Below are 7,773 nucleotides of genomic sequence, written 5' to 3'. Positions count from 1 at the left end.
TGTGTGTGTGTGTGTGTGTATTTGTGGTGTGTGTGTGTATTTGTGGTGTGTGCAGTGTGTGTGTGTGTGTGTGTGTGTGTGTGTGTGTGTGTGTGTGTGTGTGTGTGTGTGTGTGTGTGTGGTTTGGGTGTATTTGTGGTGTGTGTGTGTGTGTGTGTGTGTGTGTGTGTGTGTGTGTGTGCGCGCATCCCGCTCCTCTGAGCAGCAACATTGGGTCTATTTTCAGACAAAGACAGCACACGTGTAGGGTTTCCATGCCAACCGGTTCCCAAAAGGACTGGGAACGGAGAGATGGTGGGATGGAGAGTGTTTGAGCGTTCAGTTCTCCCCTCATCTTCCCCCTTTGTGTATTTAATGAAAGATAAGTGTGCATGTGTGTGTGTCCGTCCAGAGTAATGGAACACTTATAATTAATTCAGGTGAATCTATCTCAGGAATCAATTGTCAGGTGTAGTAGACCTTACAGTGAAATGCTGAATACAACAGGTGTAGTAGACCTCGCAGTGAAATGCTGAATACAACAGGTGTAGTAGACCTCACAGTGAAATGCTGAATACAACAGGTGTAGTAGACCTCACAGTGAAATGCTGAATACAACATGTGTAGTAGACCTTACAGTGAAATGCTGAATACAACAGGTGTAGTAGACCTCACAGTGAAATGCTGAATACAACAGGTGTAGTAGACCTTACAGTGACATGCTGAATACAACAGGTGTAGTAGACCTCACAGTGAAATGCTGAATACAACAGGTGTAGTAGACCTCACAGTGAAATGCTGAATACAACAGGTGTAGCAGACCTCACAGTGAAATGCTGAATACAACAGGTGTAGTAGACCTCACAGTGAAATGCTGAATACAACAGGTGTAGTAGACCCGCAGTGAAATGCTGAATACAACAGGTGTAGTAGACCTCACAGTGAAATGCTGAATACAACAGGTGTAGTAGACCTCACAGTGAAACGCTGAATACAACAGGTGTAGTAGACCTCACAGTGAAATGCTGAATACAACAGGTGTAGTAGACCTCACAGTGAAATGCTGAATACAACAAGTGTAGTAGACCTCACAGTGAAATGCCGAAAACAACAGGTGTAGTAGACCTTACAGTGAAATGCTGAATACAACAGGTGTAGTAAACCTTACAGTGAAATGCTGAATACAACAGGTGTAGGTAGACCTTACAGTGAAATGCTGAATACAACAGGTGTAGTAGACCCTACAGTGAAATGCTGAATACAACAGGTGTAGTAGAACTTACAGTGAAATGCTGAATACAACAGATGTAATTAAAGAACAGCAGTCAAGTAACAATTGTGGAGGCTATATACAGGGTATTACGGTACAGAGTCAATGTGGAGGCTATATACAGGGTATTACGGTACAGAGTCAATGTGGAGGCTATATACAGGGTATTACGGTATAGAGTCAATGTGGAGGCTATATACAGGGTATTACGGTACAGAGTCAATGTGGAGGCTATATACAGGGTATTACGGTACAGAGTCAATGTGGAGGCTATATACAGGGTATTACGGTATAGAGTCAATGTGGAGGCTATATACAGGGTATTACGGTGCAGAGTCAATGTGGAGGCTGTATACAGGGGGTGCCGGTACAAAGTCAATGTGGAGGCTATATACAGGGGGTACCGGTACAGAGTCAATGTGGAGGCTATATACAGGGGGTACCGGTACAGAGTCAATGTGGGGGCTATATATAGGGGTACCGGTACAGAGTCAATGTGGAGGCTATATACAGAGGGTACCGATACAGAGTCATTGTGGAGGCTATATACAGGGTATTACGGTACAGAGTCAATGTGGAGGCTATATACAGGGTATTACGGTACAGAGTCAATGTGGAGGCTATATACAGGGTATTACGGTACAGAGTCATTGTGGAGGCTGTATACAGGGTATTACGGTACAGAGTCAATGGAGGCTATATACAGGGTATTACGGTGCAGAGTCAATGTGGAGGCTGAATATAGGGGGTACCGGTACAGAGTCATTGTGGGGGCTATATAGGGGTACCGGTACAGAGTCATTGTGGGGGCTATATACAGGGGGTACCGGTACAAAGTCAATGTGGAGGCTATATATAGGGGGTACCGGTACAGAGTCATTGTGGGGGCTATATACAGGGGGTACCGGTACAGAGTCATTTGGGGTTATATACACGGGTACCGGTACAGAGTCATTGTGGAGGCTATATACAGGGGGTACCGTACAGAGTCAGTGTGGAGGCTATATACAGGGGGTACTGGTACAGAGTCAATGTGGAGGCTGTATAGAGGGGTACCGGTACAGAGTCAATGTGGAGGCTATATACAGGGTATTACGGTACAGAGTCAATGTGGACGCTATATACAGGGGGTACCGGTACAGAGTCAATGTGGAGACTATATACAGGGTGTACCGGTACAGAGTCAATGTGGACGCTATATACAGGGGGTACCGGTACAGAGTCATTGTGGAGGCTATATACAGGGGGTACCGGTACAGAGTCAATGTGTGGGGGCTATATACAGGGGGTACCGGTACAGAGTCAATGTGGAGGCTATATACAGGGGGTACCGGTACAGAGTCAATGTGTGGGGGCTATATATAGGGGGTACCGGTACAGAGTCAATGTGGAGGCTATATACAGAGGGTACCGGTACAGAGTCAATGTGGAGGCTATATACAGGGTGTTATGGTACAGAGTCAATGTGGAGGCTATATACAGGGGGTACCGGTACAGAGTCAATGTGGAGGCTATATACAGGGGGTACCGGTACAGAGTCATTGTGGAGGCTATATACAGGGGGTACCGGTACAGAGTCAATGTGTGGGGGCTATATACAGGGGGTACCGGTACAGAGTCAATGTGGAGGCTATATACAGGGGGTACCAGTACAGAGTCAACGTGGAGGCTATATACAGGGGGTACCGGTACAGAGCCTATGTGGAGGTTATATACAGGGTATTACGGTACAGAGTCAACGTGGAGGCTATATACAGGGTGTTATGGTACAGAGTCAATGTGGAGGCTATATACAGGGGGTACGGTACAGAGTCAATGTGCAGGCTATATACAGGGGGTACCGGTACAGAGTCTATGTGGAGGCTATATACAGGGTATTACGGTACAGAGTCAATGTGGAAGCTATATACAGGGTGTTATGGTACAGAGTCAATGTGGAAGCTATATACAGGGTGTTATAGTACAGAGTCAATGTGGAGGCTATATACAGGGGGTACCGGTACAGAGTCAATGTGGAGGCTATATACAGGGTGTTATGGTACAGAGTCAATGTGGAGGCTATATACAGGGGGTACCGGTACAGAGTCAATGTGGAGGCTATATACAGGGTGTTATGGTACAGAGTCAATGTGGAGGCTATATACAGGGTATTACGGTACAGAGTCAATGTGGAGGCTATATACAGGGTATTACGGTACAGAGTCAATGTGGAAGCTATATACAGGGGTACCGGTACAGAGTCAATGTGGAGGCTATATACAGGGGTTACCGGTACAGAGTCAATGTGGAGGCTATATACAGGGTATTACAGTACAGAGTCAATGTGGAGGCTATATACAGGGGGTACCGGTACAGAGTCAATGTGGAGGCTATATACAGGGTGTTACGGTACAGAGTCAATGTGGAGGCTATATACAGGGGTTACCGGTACAGAGTCAATGTGGAGGCTATATACAGGGTATTACGGTACAGAGTCAATGTGGAGGCTATATACAGAGGGTACCGGTACAGAGTCAATGTGGAGGTTATATACAGGTTGTACCGGTACAGAGTCTATGTGGAGGTTATATACAGGGGGTACCGGTACAGAGTCAATGTGGAGGCTATATACAGGGGGTACCGGTACAGAGTCAATGTGGAGGCTATATACAGGGGGTACCGGTACAGAGTCAATGTGGAGGTTATATACAGGGGGTACCGTACAGAGTCAATGTGGAGGCTATATACAGGGGGTACCGGGTACAGAGTCAATGTGGAGGCTATATACAGGGGGTACCGGTACAGAGTCAATGTGGAGGTTATATACAGGGGGTACCGGTACAGAGTCTATGTGGAGGTTATATACAGGGTATTACGGTACAGAGTCAGTGTTGAGACGACAGAGTTAATGTGGAGGCTATATACAGGGGGTACCACACACACGTTACGACCCTTACAGCACGTTTCTACTGCCAATGTTTGACTATGGAGATTGCATGGCTGGGTGCTCAATTGTATACGCCTGTCAGCAACGGGTGTGGCTGGAATAGACGAATCCACTAATATGAAGGGGTGTCCACATACTTTTGGTTATATATAGTCTGTCAAGTTCTCTTTATTCATTCGTCCTCATTCCTCCATATTTATTAGCAAACCGGTGGAGAAGATCAGTAGGTAGATCAAACTCAGTTGAACTAAGTGGAACGCTGTCCATGGTGCTGAAGCACTTACTGATATCTCTCTCTTCCTGTCTCTCTCTGTCTCTCTTGCTCTGTGTCTCTGTCTCTCTCCCCCTCTCTCAGTCTCTGTAGTTCTCTCCCTCTCCTTGTCTCTCTCTCTCTCGGTCTCTCTTTCCGAAATGCATATTCTTCTCAAAATGGTTAGCTAATAAATCAGGCCCCGCCCCACTGCAGTGCTCCGTCAGGCCCCGCCCCACTGCAGTGCTCCATCAGGCCCCGCCCCACTGCAGTGCTCCGTCAGGCCCCGCCCCACTGCAGTGCTCCGTGAGCCCCGCCCACTGCAGTGCTCCCAGGGCTCGCCCCACTGCAGTGCTCCGTCAGGCCCCGCCCACTGCAGTGCTCCGTAGGCCCTGCCCCACTGCAGTGCTCCGCCAGGCCCCTGCCCCACTGCAGTGCTCCGTCAGGCCCTGCCCCACTGCAGTGCTCCGTTCCCGCTTACTGCAGTGCCCGGTCAGGCCACGCCCCACTGCAGTGCTCCGTCAGGCCCGCCCACTGCAGTGTCCGTCAGGCCACGCCCCACTGCAGTGCTCCGTCAGGCCACGCCCCCCCACTGCAGTGCTCCGCACAGGCCCCGCCCACTGCGCCCACTCCCACGGTTTGAACATCCATTGTTGTTGATTCTTATCTATTTTCTGCTCTGGCTGTCCCCCGTTACAGTCACGCAGTGACCCGCTGCTGTGGATGGGTTCTTTTAAGTCTAGTTCAAACACATTTTAATTCCCAACATTCCTTTCAGATCCTCACCACAGAGAGTTCCTTAGGAATAGCCTGTGTATACCAGAAACCAACCGACCCTTTATAAATGTAGCCTCAGTCCCGATGGCATGAAATCTTCTCATCCAAAACATAGAAATAAGCTGTTAATCAAAAGGTGTCTCTTTGGAGTGTTTTTGTTTTGCTTTATTTCACTCAGTCACAGACTAGAGCCAACTGTAGTCACAGACTAGAGCCAACTGTAGTCACAGACTAGAGCCAACTGTAGTCACTGACTAGAGCCAACTGTAGTCACTGACTAGAGCCAACTGTAGTCACAGACTAGAGAGCCAACTGTAGTCACAGGCTAGAGAGCCAACTGTAGTCAAAGACTAGAGCCAACTGTAGTCACAGGCTAGAGAGCCAACTGTAGTCAAAGACTAGAGCCAACTGTAGTCACAGACTAGAGAGCCAACTGTAGTCACAGGCTCGAGAGCCAACTGTAGTCACAGACGAGAGCCAACTGTAGTCACAGGCTAGAGAGCCAACTGTAGTCACAGACCAGAGAGCCAACTGTATTCACAGACTAGAGAGCCAACTGTAGTCACAAACTAGAGAGCCAACTGTAGTCACAGGCTAGAGAGCCAACTGTAGTCACAGGCTAGAGAGCCAACTGTAGTCACAGACTAGAGCCAACTGTAGTCACAGGCTACAGAGCCAACTGTAGTCACAGACTAGAGAGACAACTGTAGTCACAGACTAGAGCCAACTGTAGTCACAGACTAGAGCCAACTGAAGTCACAGACTAGAGCCAACTGTAGTCGCTGTCTAGAGCCAACTGTAGTCACAGACTGGAGCCAACTGTAGTCACAGACTGGAGCCAACTGTAGTCACAGACTGGAGCCAACTGTAGTCACAGACTGGAGCCAACTGAAGTCACAGACTGGAGCCAACTGTAGTCACAGAATGGAGCCAACTGTAGTCACAGAATGCAGCCAACTGAAGTCACAGACTAGAACCAACTGAAGTCACAGACTAGAGCCAACTGTCGTCACTGACTAGAGCCAACTGTAGTCACAGACTGGAGCCAACTGTAGTCACAGACTGGAGCCAACTGTAGTCACAGACTGGAGCCAACTGTCGTCACAGACTGGAGCCAACTGTCGTCACAGACTAGAACCAACTGTAGTCACAGACTAGAACCAACTGTAGTCACAGACTAGAGCCAACTGTAGTCACAGGCTAGAGAGCCAACTGTAGTCAAAGACTAGAGAGCCAACTGTAGTCACAGGCTCGAGAGCCAACTGTAGTCACAGACGAGAGAGCCAACTGTAGTCACAGACTAGAGCAAACTGTAGTCACAGACTGGAGCCAACTGTAGTCACAGACTGGAGCCAAAATGTAGTCACAGACTAGAGCGCCAACTGTGATCACAGACTAGAGCGCTCAACTGTTGTCACAGACTGGAACCAACTGTAGTCACAGACTGGAGCCAACTGTAGTCACAGACTAGAGCCAACTGTATTCACAGACTGGAGCCAACTGTAGTCACAGACTAGAGCCAATACAGACTAGAGTCAACTGTAGTTACAGACTGGAGCCAACTGTTGTCACAGACTGGAGCCAACCGTAGTCAGACTAGAGCCAATACAGACTAGAGTCAACTGTAGTTACAGACTTGAGACAACTGTAGTCACAGACTGGAGCCAACTGTAGTCACAGACTGGAGACAACTGTAGTCACAGACTAGAGAGCCAACTGTAGTCACAGACTGGAGCCAACTGTAGTCACAGACTGGGGCAACTGTAGTCACAGACTAGAGCCAACTGTAGTCACAGACTAGGGCAACTGTAGTCACAGACTAGAGCCAACTGTAGTCACAGACTAGGCCAACTGTAGTCACAGACTAGAGCCAACTGTAGTCACAGACTAGAGCCAACTGTGATCACAGACTAGAGCCAATACAGACTAGAGCCAACTGTAGTCACAGACTAGAGCCAATACAGACTAGGAGCCAACGGTAGTCACAGACTGGAGCCAACAGTAGTCACAGACTGGAGCCAACAGTAGTCACAGACTGGAGCCAACTGTAGTCACAGACTGGAGCCAACAGTAGTCACAGGCTGGAGCCAACTGTAGTCACAGACTGGAGCCAACTGTAGTCACAGACTGAGAGCCAACTGTAGTCACAGACGAGAGCCAACTGTAGTCACAGACTAGAACAAACTGAAGTCACAGACTGGAGCCAACTGTAGTCACCGACTAGAGCCAACTGTAGTCACAGACTAGAGAGCCAACTGTAGTCACTGACTAGAGCCAACTGTAGTCACAGACTAGAGAGCCAACTGTAGTCACAGACTAGAGAGCCAACTGGAGTCACAGACTAGAGCCAACTGTAGTCACAGACTAGAGCCAATACAGACTAGAGTCAACTGTAGTCACAGACTGGAGCCAACTGTAGTCACAGACTGGAGCCAACTGTAGTCACAGACTGGAGCCAACTTTATTACAGACTGGAGCCAACTGTAGTCAGAGACTAGAGCAATACAGACAAGAGTCAACTGTAGTTACAGACTGGAGCCAACTGTAGTCACAGACTGGAGCCAACTGTAG

This window comes from Oncorhynchus masou, unplaced genomic scaffold, assembly GCF_036934945.1.
Source record: "Oncorhynchus masou masou isolate Uvic2021 unplaced genomic scaffold, UVic_Omas_1.1 unplaced_scaffold_3333, whole genome shotgun sequence".
Lineage (NCBI taxonomy): Eukaryota > Metazoa > Chordata > Actinopteri > Salmoniformes > Salmonidae > Oncorhynchus > Oncorhynchus masou.
Note: the sequence above shows the minus strand (reverse complement) of the source record.